The following is a 17,801-nucleotide window of genomic DNA, read 5'->3' on the forward strand; positions in this document are numbered from 1 at the left end:
CTGTATATTCAGGACAAGCTGTAATAAATTCACAGTAAATAGTTCCATGCCATTTTATCATAGTATTTTCTATGGCCTGAACCAATGGTGAAGGCAGGAATGTTCTGTCATTAGCTCCTGCTTTCAAAGATACTTCAGTACTGATGGTTATGGATTTAATAAATCCCATCTCTAGTAATTCATCAATTAAAAACATATCTTCAGGACCAAAATATTGCCAAAATGTGGCAGGAAGGAAGATATGAAGACTAGGATGTATACTGTGAGTACCTTCAGTGATATGGGCAATACCTTTTATAATCAAAGGGCAAGAACCCAAAACTATTGAATTCCAATTATTAATCCATTTCTGAAAATGTGAAGGAGGAAGATTTTGGATTAAATCAGGTAAAGGTGCTGGAAGGGAAATTTTGGCTTTATTCCAAAAATATTATGAAAAGTCTTTGGAGAGAATACTCCAAGGTACACAATCAAGAGATCTTTTTGAACTATTGGTTTTATTAACCTGAGACCAAGGCTTGATTGAGTTCTGGTTAAGCTTGCTAAAATATTTAGCAGTGATTTTAAGAATCTGATAAGATCTTTTTATTATGCCGATCAAAGGTTTTGATAACATTGTCCAAAATGGACTTCCTCAAAGTCATGAAGCTTTTGATGTGTAAAGAACTTATGTCGGTTATCATAGACATAAGGTAACTCTAGATCATCAAATCGTGACTTTTCTTTTACCAAGATTTTTAGACTTTCTAGAAAAATTATGCGAAGAACTCGTGATAGGTCTTTAAAATATTCGTGACTCTCAAGGTTTTACCCCTTGTTGATGCCGTTAGAAGTACCAATGACTCTCGAATGATCCCAGTTAAGGAGGCCTAAATTGTCCTCAAGAATGTTGATAATCTCAACATTAGCAGTATCCTGAAAGGATTCAGAGTCCTTAAAAGGTTGCTCTATGTGCTGTCCATATAATGGATTCTCCAACGAACCAAATTGGAGCATTCGATTCTGTAAAGAGACATTCAATTATGTCTTAGATATACAGGATATAATCCCGGAGAAATATTCTCTGAATAATGAAGAGTATATTATTTCCAAAATATTTGGATACTCATAAAGCCTTTGTTTGTGAATTATATTTCACAATCTTGGATCTTCCCTGCTCGCGAAGAAGAAGAGATAAATTCAAGACCAAAAGGATGATCCTCAAAGTTAGTGTAAATACCATAATTGTCAATTTTATTTATAGGCATAATAGTATTTAAGAAAGGGGTTCCCAGTATAATTTGCTGGGTAAGGTCTTTAATTAAGAGAAAAGATAGAGGTATATTAACCTCATTCTTATTAATATTAACCTTAGTAAGCTTATGCTGAATAGCAATTTTACTACCACTAGCACGGTCATGGTTTGAGTAGTAGTTTCAAAATATTTTGGTGGAATTAATCCTTCTTGGATACAATTCATATCTCGCACCACTATCGACTAAAGCAATATAATTATTCAAAATATATTCTTTGTCAATAATCAAGGTTATAAAAATATTCCATTTCCTAGAAAGTATAGAGGAAGTGAAACCGGCAGTGTTGGAAGTTAGTGTCTTCCTTGAAATAGTGTTTCTCTATTTGAAACACTCTTTGCTTTAAATGAAGAATCTCTTTGTTGAGATTCTCGATTTTATCATTGAGATTCCGGGTGACTAGAGACTTTGAGGAACTAGGTTTATTTTTCCTAGGCATCAAATACCTCTCTAAGATTATACCTTCCGTAGGATCAACAATGTTGTCCTTAATCTGCTTTTAAAGCAAGTTTTAATTAACTTTAGCTTAGTGTCGGGTCGAATAATAGAGTCGATAAGTTCTAGGACCAATTCATTTGTTCTCGAGGTCGAACATTAATAGCTAACCCATTCATCTGTAAAATAGCTCTCATGCTATCACATTTAGATTGCAACATGTTACACCCATTATGGTGCTTCATTTTCTCAAGTACTAGAGTAAGGATCTTCGATCATTATCGATTCAGAAGAACTAGTATTAAGTAAGATTTTACTTAATTGTAATTTAAGATCTTCATTAATCTCTAGATTATTGATTTTCATTTAGTATAGCACATTGGGTTGGCATAATGACCAATTTTTCCACACATTTTAAACAAGTAATATTACTTTTTATGGTGTGGATCTTTATAAAAATCTTTATTAGGTTTCCAATTTTTATTGGAACTCCTTTTATGTTTTCGAATATATTCTCTTACTGTTTTCCGGGGTTTTAGAAGAAATTTTCTTCTTTCTTTGAGAAGGAATATCATAAGCAAATTGCTCACAAAATTCTCCTAGCTCTTGTTTACCGTAAAAGATTCTCGCTTTTTAAGCCGATGTTTGTAGCTTAAGATCATTGCATAGACTAAGACCTTCTTGGATGACTTGACTAATGAGACTCCCATAAGTGTGAGACTCATAAGAAATATTAGATCCTCCATTAAGATCTCTCGAGCTTTTTCCTAACCTTTTCTCGCAAAAGAAGTTAGGAGACCATCAATAAATTTAGATTTCCAATGCTCACTATTAGCATCATGTAATTGTAGAACTTTGGCTAGGAAGACATCCTTATACCATCTAAAATGAGATAGAGTAGGACATCTAAGATTTTGCAGCATCTCTATTCTTTTCACCGACAAACCTTCCGGTCCAATAAAATGATGGACAATGGTTAGGCATAGAGTGTAGACCGCTGCGTCGATTAGATATATTCCCGATTAGCTTCGAACTAAACTCCACTTTGGTAGAGTTATAGATTTCATCTCTTTGCTCATGAGTGAGAACATTATCCCACCAACCTTTAAGAATACCTACAAATCCATGGGAAATAAACCCGCAGACATCCGCCATCAGATTTCCATGGGCTTTGCAAACACTTGCATACATGAGCATCTCCCCGAAGGCGTGTGATAAATCGATAGTCAGATTTAGCATCAATATTCCAAGTGTAAATAGTCTTAGCTTGATAAGACACTTGGTCATTAAAATAGGCTTCTTCATAAAGAATATCTTGAGAGTGGGTCTAGGATAATAATTCTCCGGTGACCTATATGACTCACTTTCTCGCATTTCCGCTCATAAGTTATTTTATTCAGATTTGAGAAGTTTAAATTTGCTTCAATATCCAAAATTTCATTTGGATTAATATCATCTTCGAGAGTTAGATTCTTGAGAAAGAATATTAAGATTTAATTTGCTTAATTGGGTGTATAATTTCTCAATAAAATCATTTTTGGATGAAGACCGATCCAAATTTTGAAATTGGGAATATCCACGTGAGGTTTGAATAGATGGTCTAATATGACCAAAAGAACTATTTTGTTTTAAAGAAATATTCTTTAAAGGTTCTTTATCCTTATTAGGATCATTCCTAGGGGTATGTTTAAGGATATTTTCAAGATTATTCTCAATCCCGATTAATTGAGCTCCAATAGTTTGTAAACACAAATTTGTATAATTATTTTGTTTACAAATTTTATTAATATCCTCTATCCTCACAGATTTGTGGGCTTCTTCTTGGTAGGCTTGATATAAGCCACCCAAACTATCTTTTAGCCAAGGTGTTGTTGGAGGATGAATAGTCACATCTCCTTTTCATCAAGAGTAGTCCATTTTTCCTCGATGAAATTCTAACACACCAATATAAATTATGCACGGAGTAAAATTACATTTAGTAGTGATCTCCTCCTTTGCAATAGGTGGAATCCTTTCTTCGTTCTTGAATTACCTCTTTATTAGGTAAATTATTTTCCTTTTAATTAAGGTATTTTCCTTTAGGTAAATCTATTTTTACCTTCGCCCTAAAGCCTAACCTCTTGTTTGGCTTTAAGAAAATCACCGATATCTTTTTTCGAGTTGCACGCTCAACTCGCCATTCAGAATTTTATGATTATGATACTCTAGCAAAAAACCATTTTGTCGAGGAGTACAATTCCTCCCGATGATAATCATAATAATCATCATAAGGTCTAAGCATAGGTTTCAATTTCGTAGGAGTAAAATATTTACTCAACTCTTCATATTTTAATTTATAAAATTGATAAGTTTCATAAGGTGTATAATCCATCTATAAAACAAAAATTCATTTTCGATGTCGTGGGAGATTCCTAAACTGGCATGTCGTATAAATACCATGTGGTATTTGTTGATTAGAGATCGGATCTCTTCTGATTGATTATATCGGTATGTCGTGATTCAGTTTCCGAAACCAATGCCTAGAAGATTGTGGTATAGAGATCTTGTAAAACCTCAAAGACAAACTTCTACCAACAAAAGGTTTCTTAAAGTTCAATATAACTTCATCTTACGTTGTTTGGACTATCCGGTCTAAATCATTATTAATGATTGGTCGTGGTTGAACAAATTTTTAGAAATCCATGTTTCGAAATTGAATCTCACTCCAAGGAATCATCCGGTGTTGCTACACTAGAAGTTAAAAGATTTGTGTCTATTAACACGCCTTTTACCTTTTGTAGTTTTATGTCGCACATTAGGTGTTAAAGTCCGCAGAATAACACCTTGTAGTGAATACGTAAAGTAATTCCTATCACTTTCATCCGTGTAAAAGTTATAACCTTTAGCTTTGAATTTGTAATGATCTGAGAATCATAAAGATTTCTATCCGATAAAGCTAAACTTAAATTAGGATAGACATCAAAATAGATGTCCATGACAAAGACTAGTCTCTTGCTCCCATAAGGGGACGTAAATAGTCGAGACACCTAGCATCTCGAAAGTTGCTTCAATACAAGCATTCATACCCAAAAGGGTCAATGGTATGAAAGCAACCTGTATTAAGCCTATGTGAATAAATTTATAATTCTTCACATGGTGATATAAATCACGAGGGCTTAAAAGATTTAAATTATTACTCATGGAATTTAAACTAATAGTTTGTTCCATAGTTTTACCGCAATTTTATCGTCAATTTTTTCAATCCAGTTACCATATCTATATATGGTTTTGGGATCCATATTAGGGATTGTCCATTTATTCATTTTGTCCCTGTGTGTCGAGATCATACTCGATTAATTACGTGTTCTTAATTGAACTTCGGATCATCATTATTTGATGATTGTGCCATGGGGGTTGAGGTGTTAGTGCAAAACAGGTAGAGTATAATGAATTATAACTATACTAAACAAGATAAAAACTATTCTTGATGTGATCATTCGATACATCGTTTTCTTCCAAATATTATTAAGAGTATAATCAAAATCAAGTCTTTAGTGCTTATATTAAGTAAAACCACGCGTCAACGCGGGCTTTGGAGCAAACGGCCTAACGCTTCTAAAATCTAAGACAAAGATATACCCTACGCGACTTTGGTGGCGTCCCGAAGTTACCAATATAAACGTAAAGAAACAATAATGACCTTTCTTGCTAAAAATAGTCTTATTTCAACAAGAATAAAATTAAGTAATCTTAACTTCATCTCTAATAAGATACTATTCATAATAATGGGAAAGAAGAGTCAAGATATTTTAGGATCGGTGGACATTTTTGGTCGGAAATCGAAAACCGTTTTTAAGCAAGTAGTCCTAAAGAGAAGTACCCTCACATCTTTTTCCTTAATCATACTTATATCTTTATTTACATCTTTTCTTAGGAAATCATACAATTAAATATAATTGTAAAACATTTCCTCACCGCTATGCACTAACCTCAAATTTGTTGGCTCGATACCAAATATGAAAAGAAATTGAGGTTAGTGCATAACGGTGAGGAAATGTTTTACAATTATATTTAATTGTATGATTTCCAAGAAAAGATGTAAGTAAGAGATATAAGTATGATTAAGGAAAAAGGTGTGAGGGTTACTTTTAGGACTACTTGCTTAAAGGCTCGGGTTTTCCCACCACAAGAATGTCCTACCGATCCTAAAAAATATCGCTGACTCTTCCTTTCCAAAGATATGAATAGTATCTTATTAGAGATAAAGTTAAGATTACTTAATTTTATTCTTGTTGAAATAAGACTATTTGCTTTAGCAACAGGTCATTATTGTTTCTTTACGCTTATATTGGTAACTCGACGCCACCAAAGTCGATGTGGGTATATGCCGCCGCTTAGCGTAGCGCGCTTAGGCCGCTTGCTCCCCGTAAAGCCGGGATGCGTGGTTTTACTTAATATAAGCACTAAAGACTTGATTTTGATTATACCGCTTTATAATATTTGGAGAAGAAGACGATGTGTCAATGATTACATCAAGAATAGTTTTATACCGTTTAGTATAGTTATAATTCATTATACTTTCTACCTGCTTTGCACTAACACCTCAACCCCATGGCACAATCATCAAATAATGATGATCCGAGTTCAATTAAGAACACGTAATTAATCGAGTATGATCTCGGCACACGACAAAATGAATAAATGGACGATCCCTAATATGGATCCCAAAACCATATATAGATATGGTAACCGGATTGAAAAATTGACCAAGAAATTATCAGAAAACTATGGAACAAACTATTAGTTTAAATTCCATGAGTAATAATTTAAATCTTTTAAGCCCTCGTGGATTTATATCACCATGTGAAGAATTATAAATTTATTCACATAGGCTTAATACAGTTTGCTTTCTGCACTATTGACCCTTTTGGGTATGAATGCTTGTATTCAAAGCAACACTCGAGATGCTAGGTGTCTCGACTATTTACCGCCCCTTATGGGAGCAAGAGACTAGTCTTTGTCATGGACTAGCCTATTTTGATGTCTATCCTAATTTAAGTTTAGCTTTATCGGATAGAAATCTTTATGATTCTCAGATCATTACAAATTCAGGCTAAAGGTTATAACTTTTTACCCGATCTCAAGTGATAGGAATTACTTACGTATTCACTACAAGGTGTTACGGACTTTAACACCTAATGTACGGCATAAAACTACACCAGGTAAGACCGTGTTGATAGACACAAATCTTTTAACCTCTAGTGTAGCAACACCCGTGATGATTCCTTGGAGTGAGATTCAATTTCGAAAACATGGATTTGCAAAAAACTGCTCAACCACAGCCCAATCATTAATAATGATTTAGACCAAATAGTCCAAAACAAATGTAAGGTGAAGTTATATTGAACTTTAAGAAACCTTTTGTTGGTAGAAGTTTGTCTTGAGGTCCCCTTTACAAGATCTCTATACCACAATCTTCTAGGCATTCAGCTTTAAACTGAATCTACAACACAAGATAATCAATCAGAAGAGATCCGATTCTAATCAACAAATACCACATGGTATTTATACACAAGTTAGGGAATCTCCCACAATAAAATGGATTTTGTTTTATAGATGGATTATACACCTTATGAAACTTATCAATTTTATAAATTAAAATATGAAGAGTTGAGTAAATATTTTACTCCTACGAATTGAAACCTATGCTCGAGACCTTATGATGATTATTATGATTATCATCGAGGAATTGTACTCCTCTAACAAAATGGTTTTGTTTAGAGTATCGTAATCATAAAATTCTCTGAATGGCAGAGTTGAGCGGCAACTCGAGAAAAGATATCGTTGATTTTCTTAAAGCCAAACAAGAGGCTAGGCTTATGGCCGAGGTAAAATAGATTTACCTAAGGAAAATACCTTAATTAAAAAGGAAAAAAATAAGTTACCTAATAAAGAGGTAATTCAAGAACAGAAAGGTTTGTTATTCCACCTGTTGTCAAGAAGGATATTACAGGTCCTACTAATAATTATATTGGAGTACTAGAATGTAACACAAAACATTCTAAGGTGAATAAGAATATGATGACTGTTCAGTCTCCAATAAAAGAAAAGGATAGTAACATACTAGTTACTAAAATCAATGATTCTAAGACTTATAAAAAACCAAAAAGTCTTAGAGAAAAGCAGCATTGGAAGAAACTTAGGCCTAAAGCCAAAGCTCTTCGTTTTTGTATTAAGTGTGATCATAATGGTCATAAGACTAGTCAGTGTTCTACTAGACCACAAGACTATAGTAATCTTTTGAAGATAAGAAAATTTAAGATTAATCCACAGGATAAGATTTATGATCTTCATTATCTTCAAAACTTTATGACCTTACAGAATCTTGGTTCTTATAATCATATGAGACTTCCTAATACTTTATATAAAGGAAATTCTCATATCACTAGTATTCGGGATCTACAAAGATGAGGTTAATAACCTTAAAAAGCACATAAAAGCCTTAAAGACCAATAAGAATATGGTGGACAATTCTGAAATTCAGAATTATACTAAGGTTAATAACATTACATTCCAAAGATGGAATGTCCATGTTAATTTAGTTATTAAAGAGAATATACTCTCACTAATCATGTTGCCCTTTATGACAAATGGAGCAGATCTGAATTGTATTCAAGAGGGTTTAGTTCCTACTAAATATTTTTGAGAAATCTACTCAAAATCTTTCTCTCGCTAGTGGCGCACCTATGCAGGTTGCATACAAATTAATGGATGTATTCATCTCAAAGAAGGACATTGTTTATCTACTACCTTTCTTCTGGTGAAAGATATGTCCCAGCATACTATTTTAGGAAATCCTTTCCTTAACTCTATCATGCCTATTACTAGTATCACTAATATAGGTATTCATGCAACTATTGATAAAAATAGAGTTATCTTTGAATTCATAACTCCCCCGGTTCAAAAGCAGGTTGCTATGATTAATACAAATCTAGTAGCAAAAGAAAGTCAATTAAACTTTCTCAAAGAAGAAATAACTTCTTTAAAGTTACAAAGAAAGACTTCAACAAGAAGGAGTTTCCGTATAAAATTGAACAAATTAAAAATCAATTTATTATCAAGTCCAGAGTGATATTCCCAATGCTTTTGGGAAAGAAAGAAGCATATGGTTTCTTTACCCTATGAATCTAGCTTTAATGAACAGTTTATTCCCACTAAGGCTAGACCTACCAAATGAAATCGAGTATTTGACTTTATGCGAGAAAAGAGATCCGTAGTCTTACGGATAAGAAGTTGATTACTCCAAGTAAATCTCCTTGAGTTGTACAACTTTTATGTCAATAAAGCAGCTGAGAAAGAAAGAGGGGTTCCCAGACTGGTTATTAATTTTAAACCTCTTAATACTGCCTTACAATGGATTAGATATCCCATTCCTAATAAAAAGGATTTATTAGATCGTTTATCTACAGCGATCATCTTCTCAAAGTTTGACCTTAAGTCAGGTTACTGGCAAGTCCAAATTGCCCCTGAAGATCGGTATAAAACTGCTTTTACAGTACCCTTTGGACATTATGAATGGACTGTAATGCCCTTTGGTTTGAAGAATGCTCCTTCGGAATTTCAGAATATTATGAATGAGATTTGCAATCCCTATTCGGATTTTGCTATTGTCTATATTGATGATATTCTAATTTATTCTAAATCTTTAGAACAGCATATTAAGCATTTAAAGATATTTAAAGAGCTTATTAAACGAAATGGTTTAGTAGTATCGGCTCCAAAAATGAAGTTGTTTCAAACAACTGTTCGTTTTCTTGGACATAACATTACTGAAGGAAAAATTATTCCTATCGACAGAAGTATTGAGTTTGCTTCTAAATTTCCTGATGAAATTTTAGACAAAACTCAGTTACAAAGATTTATTGGTAGTTTGAATTATTTGGCAGACTATTATAAAAATCTTTCACAGGATACCTCTATTCTATACTCCAGATCAACAACGATTCCAACCTCTTGGAGTATAGCTCATTCTAGGGCGGTACAGAAAATAAAGCTTAAAGCAAAACAATTACCTTGCTTATCTTTGCCTAATTTTAATTGGTTAAAAATTGTGGAAACAAATGCTTCTAACATGGGTTATGGTGGTATCTTAAAACAGAAGAATCCTATCTCTAGTAGAGAAGAATTAATCCGTTTTACTTCCGGAACTTGGAAGAAAGCACAGATTAATTATTCTACTATTAAACAAGAAATTCTGTCCTTGGTAAAGTGTATTCATAAATTCCAGGATGATTTACTAAATCAGAAGTTCTTGGTACGTATTGATTGTAGTGCTTTGCTAAACGTATTACGTAAAAGATATCAAGAATATTGCTTCTAAACAGATTTTTGCGGGATGGCAAGCGGATCTTTTCGCCTTTGATTTTGACATTGAGTATATCAAAGGTGATTCTAATTCTTTGCCGATTTTCTAACTAGAGAATTCTTGCAGGGATCATGAGCACCTCTCGAGAGGCAAAGGTCGGTTATACCACAAGAGGCGGGGAAAAAGCAAAGGAAAATATAATTTCCTTGACAATAAGGAGCAATTTCCTCCGTTATCACAAAGAAAAGGAAAGTCAATGAAAGAGGCAGTCCTTACTCCTCGACTCCTTATGTCCCTAATAAAAGGGCGATCAAACACCATTTATCTTCAACCGTGATGAAAGCAAGTGGATGCCCGATTGGGAAATTCAAAGAAGATATTTTGACACACGCCAGCATCCCGTTGTTGTTGGCAAAACACATAAATATATCTATGAAGAAATTTTAGCTTCGGCTACATCCAAGATGGATATTCACCATAATGCTATGAAAGATCCCGATTCGAATATAGTCCGATCTCTTACAAAGAAAAGCAATTTTTAAGAGAATTATCTCTTACAATGAGTGGGGTTTGGACCCAACAAGTGTCGAAAATTGAGTTCGACAAATATCCTATATAACTACCGACTATATCTCAAACTTTTACTAATGTGTTTTTCTATCAGAATTCTCACAGAAACACTCATGGTTTATCAAGCTTTGCCCACGTATCCATCAAGACTCGACTATCCATATTGGATCTTTCAAGGTGGGAGTATTTTGGTCCGTAATTGGATATTCTCCCTGAGAATCTTTTTTTAGATATTTTTCTAAAATGGACTCCACAATCATCCTCACCGAAAGGCAATGATAAGATGCCAAGAGGATTATCATCCTTGACCTTTTACCATATATGGTATTCCTTGATATTCAAGTGGGATTTTAGTTGTGAATATAATCACCTTAAAATTCCAAATTCAAGAGAAAATTCTATTCAAGATGGTGGATTTCTTTTCAAATGAAGCCATCATCAACATTGAGAATGATTTGAAATCATTCATAGAACGTAACTCCCGCAATTAATCCTACAGAAGATGTGGATACAGGAAATCCTTTCGATATGATGAAGAATCTTATCAAATTTCAGAATCCCAGTTTCTCTGATAGCCAAATCAATGAGTTATGCATGGAGAAGCTTAAAAATCATTTTGTAAATTCCTTTAAGTTACCAGTTTTGGAATCCCAGGGTATTAAGGAAATTTCATCCTCAGAAAATGCAATGCTATCTTCTCAGCATGATGATGTTTCCATGACATCAATTAATAGTCAGGAAGAAGCAAACCAATTTGCTTGCTTAGCCGGAGAAGGTCAGCCCGAAGAAGAATTGGGTGACAATTTTGATATTACAGAATCAATAACCCGCTTATATCCAAGCTCTTCCAAAACTCCGAAGAACCTATGGACATATGGGCTAAGTTCAAAGAAGCCCTTAAGGCAAAAACAGAATCCAAGACTACTTCCTTTAAAAAGTAAGGAAGTTCAGGATTACACGGCAAGTTTTCAGAATACCAAAGATAATAATAATTATCTTTTCAGCATAATGGCAGACACTATGGCCCAAATTAAGGACCAGAAATAGAATCAAATAATGTATTCTTATTACTTTATCCAAGAAGGACCCATGAAAGGGACATTTCACCTTTTCTTTTCCTTAAAGTCAAAAGGTATTGGAATAAAAAGTATCAAAAAGGATTCTTATCCTTTGAAGACGTAAGAAAAGACAAGTATGCTTTGTCAAGGTGGCCCAGTCGACTGCAATTATTGAAGCACATGTAGCCACTTCCTCTGCGGACTCCAAATTATATTTTGAGTTCCGACTAGTATAAAAGGGATACCTCACCCTTGTTGAGGGCATCCAATATTTTACCTTTCAATTTTCTTTCTAGTTTGCTAAGAGTGCTCTCTATCTCCCCTTGTAACATACACTTCCATCCATATAAATAAAAGTTCAGTTTAATCAAGTGTTCTTGCTGCTGACTGATCTTCTTCCGCTTTAATCAGGTGTTTTACCTGATCTCTTTTTCTTTTATTTGATATATATATATATATATATATATATATATATATATATATATATAGTTCAGTGAATATTGTACTTTTTCAGTTTTTTGTTTGTGTTTATTTGCCATCATTTACCTATCAAATTGTATGAAATGGCACTGGGAAATGGATAAGTTAAGATATTTGCTTCTAGGAAACCAGGAGTGTCATTTGTGCAAGTTCAGGGTGGATGGGGCAAGAAAAAAATAAAATAAAATAAATATATATATTACCATATCAACACATTAGTAATGCTTACAAAGCAAAAAATAAATATTAAAACATTCATCAATAATTGTTACAAATCAAACTACGCAATGGTTAATAACTATTGGAAAATTTGGTTTGCAACGCTTTTTAACCATTGCAAACATTTCTAACACTTTACCCATACCCTATTTGCAATGCATTTTAAGCATTGCGAAAATTATTCGTAACTATTTTTTGCCATGACTAATAGACTATTATGGTGTAGTGGTTGGTTTTGAATAAAGTTTGAGTGTCTTTATATTGGTTATTGGTTTTTTTTATCATGTTAGAGTTTTTGTTTTAATGGTTTAATTAATAAAGATTTGTTTTTATTTAATTGCCATTTTCATACAATACGTACATAAATTGACTTCTAATTATTGTATTATTGAATTTGTTAACAAACAACAATTGATCATTCCCAACTCGTCCTCGATAATGCTTTCATGGAAATCAACAGGAGTTTAAATAGTTTACATTCTGAAAACGAATGTGTTAAAGGTACAGATCGATGTGTTATTCACAACTATAGAGATAAATATAGCAAATGATGGTAATATTTTATGAAATAAAGGAAACAATATCTTACAACGTATTTATTATAGAGAAAATATGCGTTAACTCTGACATTATGGAAGATAAAGTAAAAGACATTCAACAAAGGCTAGCAATCCATAATGAAGGCATAGACTCGAGCTCTTCCACATGTGAGTCCAGAATGTTACCAGAGTAGTAATTTGTTGTATCTCATGTACTGTAATTTCATTTTGTATAACTTTCATTTATTTTATTTCATGTATTTTGTTATGTTAGTGGATATTTAATGTTATTTAATGTGTATATATGTTGGTTATTTTGGGACTATGACCTGAGAATTTGTCGGATAGGAAGTGACTGCACTTTTCTTGGGATAAGAGTTGCCTACGTATCAAGTTTCTCGGGGTAAACTTGAATCAAACCTTATGTAGTTCATCTCTCTCTATTTATAGAGGTGTGCTTGAACTGTTATGGATTGTAGATCCACCTTGTGTGCTATCTTGGTGATTCGCCATTAATGTGATGTTACAAAGTTAATGTCTCCTTGATTGTGGCGTTGATTGAGCTCCAAGATTGTGCTAGTTGATATCTTTCCATGAATGGCTGTAACTGTTGCTGGTGACGACCTAGATGCTCGGTCGTTGGTACGATCTGATGTTGTGGGACGAGCTGAAGTAAGACGTCCTGCCATGTAGACACGTGCTATGTAGTGTAGAACGAAGGGTACTTACACAACCCTCTTTATTTTTACTGCTCATTCATTTGGGCCGGTACATTTGCGCGTGGAAGTAGAAACGATTAAAAAAGTAAAGTTTGAAAGCACGTGTCTGACAGCTGTTTTGTTTTGAATTTAGGTTTCGGAGAATGTGCGGGAACTGTTGGGCTGGATTTGTAGGCCCGGAGTTACTGCGATTTGTGAGCATGTAATGATTTAGGTTTTGGCAACACGAAACGTTTTGATTGTCTCGAGGTGTTTCAGGCAGTTGAGGGGTTTTTGATTTGTAGAAGCTTTTGTTTGTTCACTTTTCAACCAAAGGGAAAAAAGGAAAATATTCAGAGCGAAAGAAAAGGAAAGAACACAAGGAAAAACCTCTCATCCCTTGCCATCAGGTTCGTGTTTTCAACTTAAAAATTTGAGCTTTCCTTCTTTCTTTGATTGTGCAATGTCTATGACTAGTGATAGTGTAAGTGGTGAGGTTGAAGTTGGTAAATAGAGAGAGAGAACGGTAAGTAACGAAGAAGTTGAGGATAGGGTTCGTAGTGGTGATGAGGCTTCGTCGTCTTCTTCGTTGGAGATGGTGGATGAGAGGAAGCCTAAAGTCGGGATTTGTTATGCGCTTTTGAGAAGGAGTTTGATTGGGTGAAATCCGATCCGTCTGCGGTAACGATCCGCCGGGAGAAGAATTTGTATACTAATGCCTTCGCTCCTTGGGGTGGAGGAGTAGTTGTTTGTTATGGGCGATGATGAAGAATTTGGGATGAGAGGCTGCCATTTTCCGCCTTCTTCGGGGAGGTTTTGAACTTTTTTGGGGAAAGCCCCCTGTCAACTCGTGGGGAAAGTTAGAGGATTCTCCATGTGTTGGATTTGTTGAATGACAATGGCTACAAAACCTGTTTAAATGATGTGACGGAGCACTTTGTTGTGAGGAAGTCGGGTGCTGTAAACTTTAGTTTTCATGTTTATAAGGGGAAGTCTTCTGTTATTATGGGGGTGAGTAAGGAGGAATGGTGGCGTAAGCCGTTGTTGGCTGTAGGTAGATATTGCCCGCCTGGCTTGGAGATTGATAAACGTGTTATACAACCTCATGGTAGGTTGTTGGTTGTAGGTCGTAATGTGTGTGTTTTAAATTATAATTTAGACGTTCTTATTTATTTGGTTTGTTTTTGCAGAGATTACAATCCGTGATCATACGAAGAACGGTGTTATTGAAAGGTTTGCTTGTTTGAGTTTGGAGGATAAGCAGGCTTTGTTGGGTGAGGTTGTGCATTACTTTAAGAGGCGTGGAGGGAAGAAAATCAACCGTAATAGGTTGGAGCAAAAAGCTAGGGCTCGCAAGGTAGTGGTTGAACTTTCTGATTCTAGCTCGGAATCTGCCCTGGAGAGGGAGAGTCAAAAGAAAGCACCTGTTTTCTAGAGTGAAAAGGAGTGGAGGTGCTAGTGACAGCCATTCTGGTAGAGCTAGGACGTCTGGTGGGGTCGCTGAACACCGTTCTAGAGCGGTGAGGGCGGCTGGAGGGGTGACGCTTTCCATACGTCCTGAGTTGGGTGACACAAATCGTTTGCTATCCCAACATTCTAAGTTAGGTGATGCAAATCGTTTGGCACCCGAACGTTCCGAGTTGGGTGGAGGGCGCTCTGCGTCCAACCACTTCTCCTCTGGTGATACAGATCGTTCTGCTTCCAACTGCTTCTCCTCTGGAGATGCGGGTGCTTGAAAGTCTTGAGGTGGTGCCGCAGTGGCGATCTTTGGTGGGGAGGGTGATGCTCTCAGTTCGTTCTGGAAGCCTAATCTGAAAAGGCATTCCGAAATAGTTGAGTCGGAGGGGGCTAAGAAGGCTCGAACTAAGTCTGGAGACCGACCTGGTTCTGTTGAAGGTCGTTCGTCTTCAGGTCGGGTTCCTCTGAAGAGGATGAACCTGATTGATTTAGTTGATGATGCTGGGTTGGCTGAGGCCCGTGGAAAGAAGAAAGTTGGGGAGGCTGAGCCTGCTGCTGAGCAGGGCAAGGGGTCAGAAAGTACGGACCCAAACCAGAAGAGTGATAATGATGTCCTTGATAGGATGGTTACGTATGAGGATTGATAAGCACCCAAAACTGTAATATTAAACCTCATTGAGACATATAAATTTGGTTAATTATGTGTTTAATAATCATGAAATAAGTATGTTTTCGTACTTTTGCAGGTCTTCGCAGTAAACATGAAAATATTGGTTAAACCTGCGTTAAAGCACAAGGAACGATGTATATATGAATTCTTCCAAATCAGCCATGTGAAGCCCAACAAATCCGCACAGAAGCATCAAACTTCTAAAGCTCCCACCTCTTAAACCAGGACTCCGAATGCGACAAATGAGCTGCTCAGACAATCAGGGCGATGAACTCTACGCATAGGCGAGAAGTTGTAAAACTGCCAAAAAACCAGACAGCCACTGGACTTCACATGGACCCACTATGCGGGCCCGCAAGATTTGATGAGTCATCATACAAGTCAAGACAAATGTGCAAATAATTGGTGCAAAAGTGACACCTTGCATGTAGTTAATAAAGTTAGATGAGATTAGGTGTTAATAGTGAAAAAAGATAGGTGTCACTTTGCTGTGGATTGTATGGTTAAGAAGGAAGTAAATATGATTTGGTGTTTTACGTGGGAGGAAATGAGATTTCTCTCAAATGAAGAAGAAAACAAAACAAGGGGGGACACTCCATTTACTCCCTTGACTTCTTTTCCTTTACCATACATTATTTTAGTTCCTTAGTCTTAGTTTTTATTTTTAGTTTTTAGTTTTGGTAGAAAGCTTGTACTAGTTTTAATGGAGGAAACCTTGTGTTCTTCTAGTTGAAAATAAATCTAAATGCAAGTGAGTTTATATAGATAGTTCTTCTTCTTTTTGTTCTCTCTCTCATTCTACATTCTACACTTGTCATATTTTCCTAAGGAGCATGAGCTAAAGCTTCCCTTTGTGGGAGTTAATGATGCTCATGTGAGGAAAACCTTTGTTATTTGATTTTAGTAAGTTGTTAGGAAGAACAACTAGACCTACATCCTATCCCAAAATGGTAGTTGGTGTAGAGTCTAGTTAGGAATCAAGGTGATAAGCTTAGAGATAAGTCATTGCTTTGGTTCTACATGCTAGCATGTATGATCTTAGAGATAAGTCATATATGTTAGGGATCAAGTTAATTTTTATTAGGACTTGTCTAAGAGTTCTAGGAAGATTAAGATGCACTTACTAAAAATCAAATAATAGAAGTTATCTTCACATGAGAAAAATTAACTCTCAACTTTTGTTTTAATAAAATTTTATCTTGTCTTAGTTACATGTTTACGTAACATAAGGTTTTCAATTTTTGCATTAAAAGAAACCAAGTAGTTAGTATTAATATAATCATAGCTAAATTTCCTCACTAGTTTCCTAAAAGAGTAAAACCAGTTGTAAGTGGTCTAAAATTTAAGTTGGTTCGAATCCCTACTCAAAACCATATGAACACGAAGATCGTGAGTAAGGAAAAAAATCTTTGAATTCGCACTTTGTTCAATAAGAGATTCATATCTCTAAGATATGCAAAAGGGGAATATCAGAATGGCGTCGCTGCCGGGGAAAAAACTCCTCTTCACAAATTCTCATTTTCTTCAATATAATGAGTCAACTCGAGCGATGGGAAAATGAGCAACGCGAATGGGCCATCACAGTATTCGTGATAACACTGTTTATCATTGTACTATTGTCGCTCATGCATAACATGATCTAGAATATCTAAATCTATGAGGGTTTATTTTCTTCCATACTCATTTATCCATCCAGTTTGCCTTTCTCCTTGCCCTTTTCTTTACTTCATCCACCATGGCATCTTCATCAAACATTGCATCTTCATCAAACATGACACCTCCAAAACTCATTCCAGAGCAATCCTTTCAGTCTATGATGGATTCCAATACTTATGGCCATCTCTTTTGTGACTACATCACTAACATTGGGTGGTCTTCCCTAGTTCTTCAACGACCAAACTTATTCTCGAAGTTTGGCCGTATACTTTTATGCTAATATGGAGGACACACCAAAGATTCAATCATGCGCGTATGGCTTCTACTTAGACGGGTTCACAATCCTAGTTGGTGACACACATCATATTTTCTCTAAACAACA

The 17,801-nt window shown here is 35.2% G+C and overlaps 1 long non-coding RNA gene across 2 annotated transcripts; it reads left to right on the forward strand.

Annotated features, from left to right (window-relative positions):
• The first annotated feature begins 12,158 nt into the window (after positions 1–12,158).
• On the forward strand, positions 12,159–16,467 carry LOC147512346 (uncharacterized). Of its 2 annotated transcripts, XR_015217196.1 has the most exons (4): positions 12,159–13,658; positions 13,790–14,045; positions 14,826–14,992; positions 15,840–16,467. It is a non-coding gene; the product is annotated as an uncharacterized LOC147512346 (long non-coding RNA). The 2 variants fall into 2 exon arrangements; XR_015217194.1 differs by lacking the exon at positions 15,840–16,467 and having other exon boundaries at positions 14,826–15,362.
• Positions 16,468–17,801: the final 1,334 nt, after the last annotated feature.

This window comes from Coptis chinensis, chromosome 3 (genome assembly GCF_015680905.1).
Source record: "Coptis chinensis isolate HL-2020 chromosome 3, ASM1568090v1, whole genome shotgun sequence".
NCBI classification, from domain to species: domain Eukaryota; kingdom Viridiplantae; phylum Streptophyta; class Magnoliopsida; order Ranunculales; family Ranunculaceae; genus Coptis; species Coptis chinensis.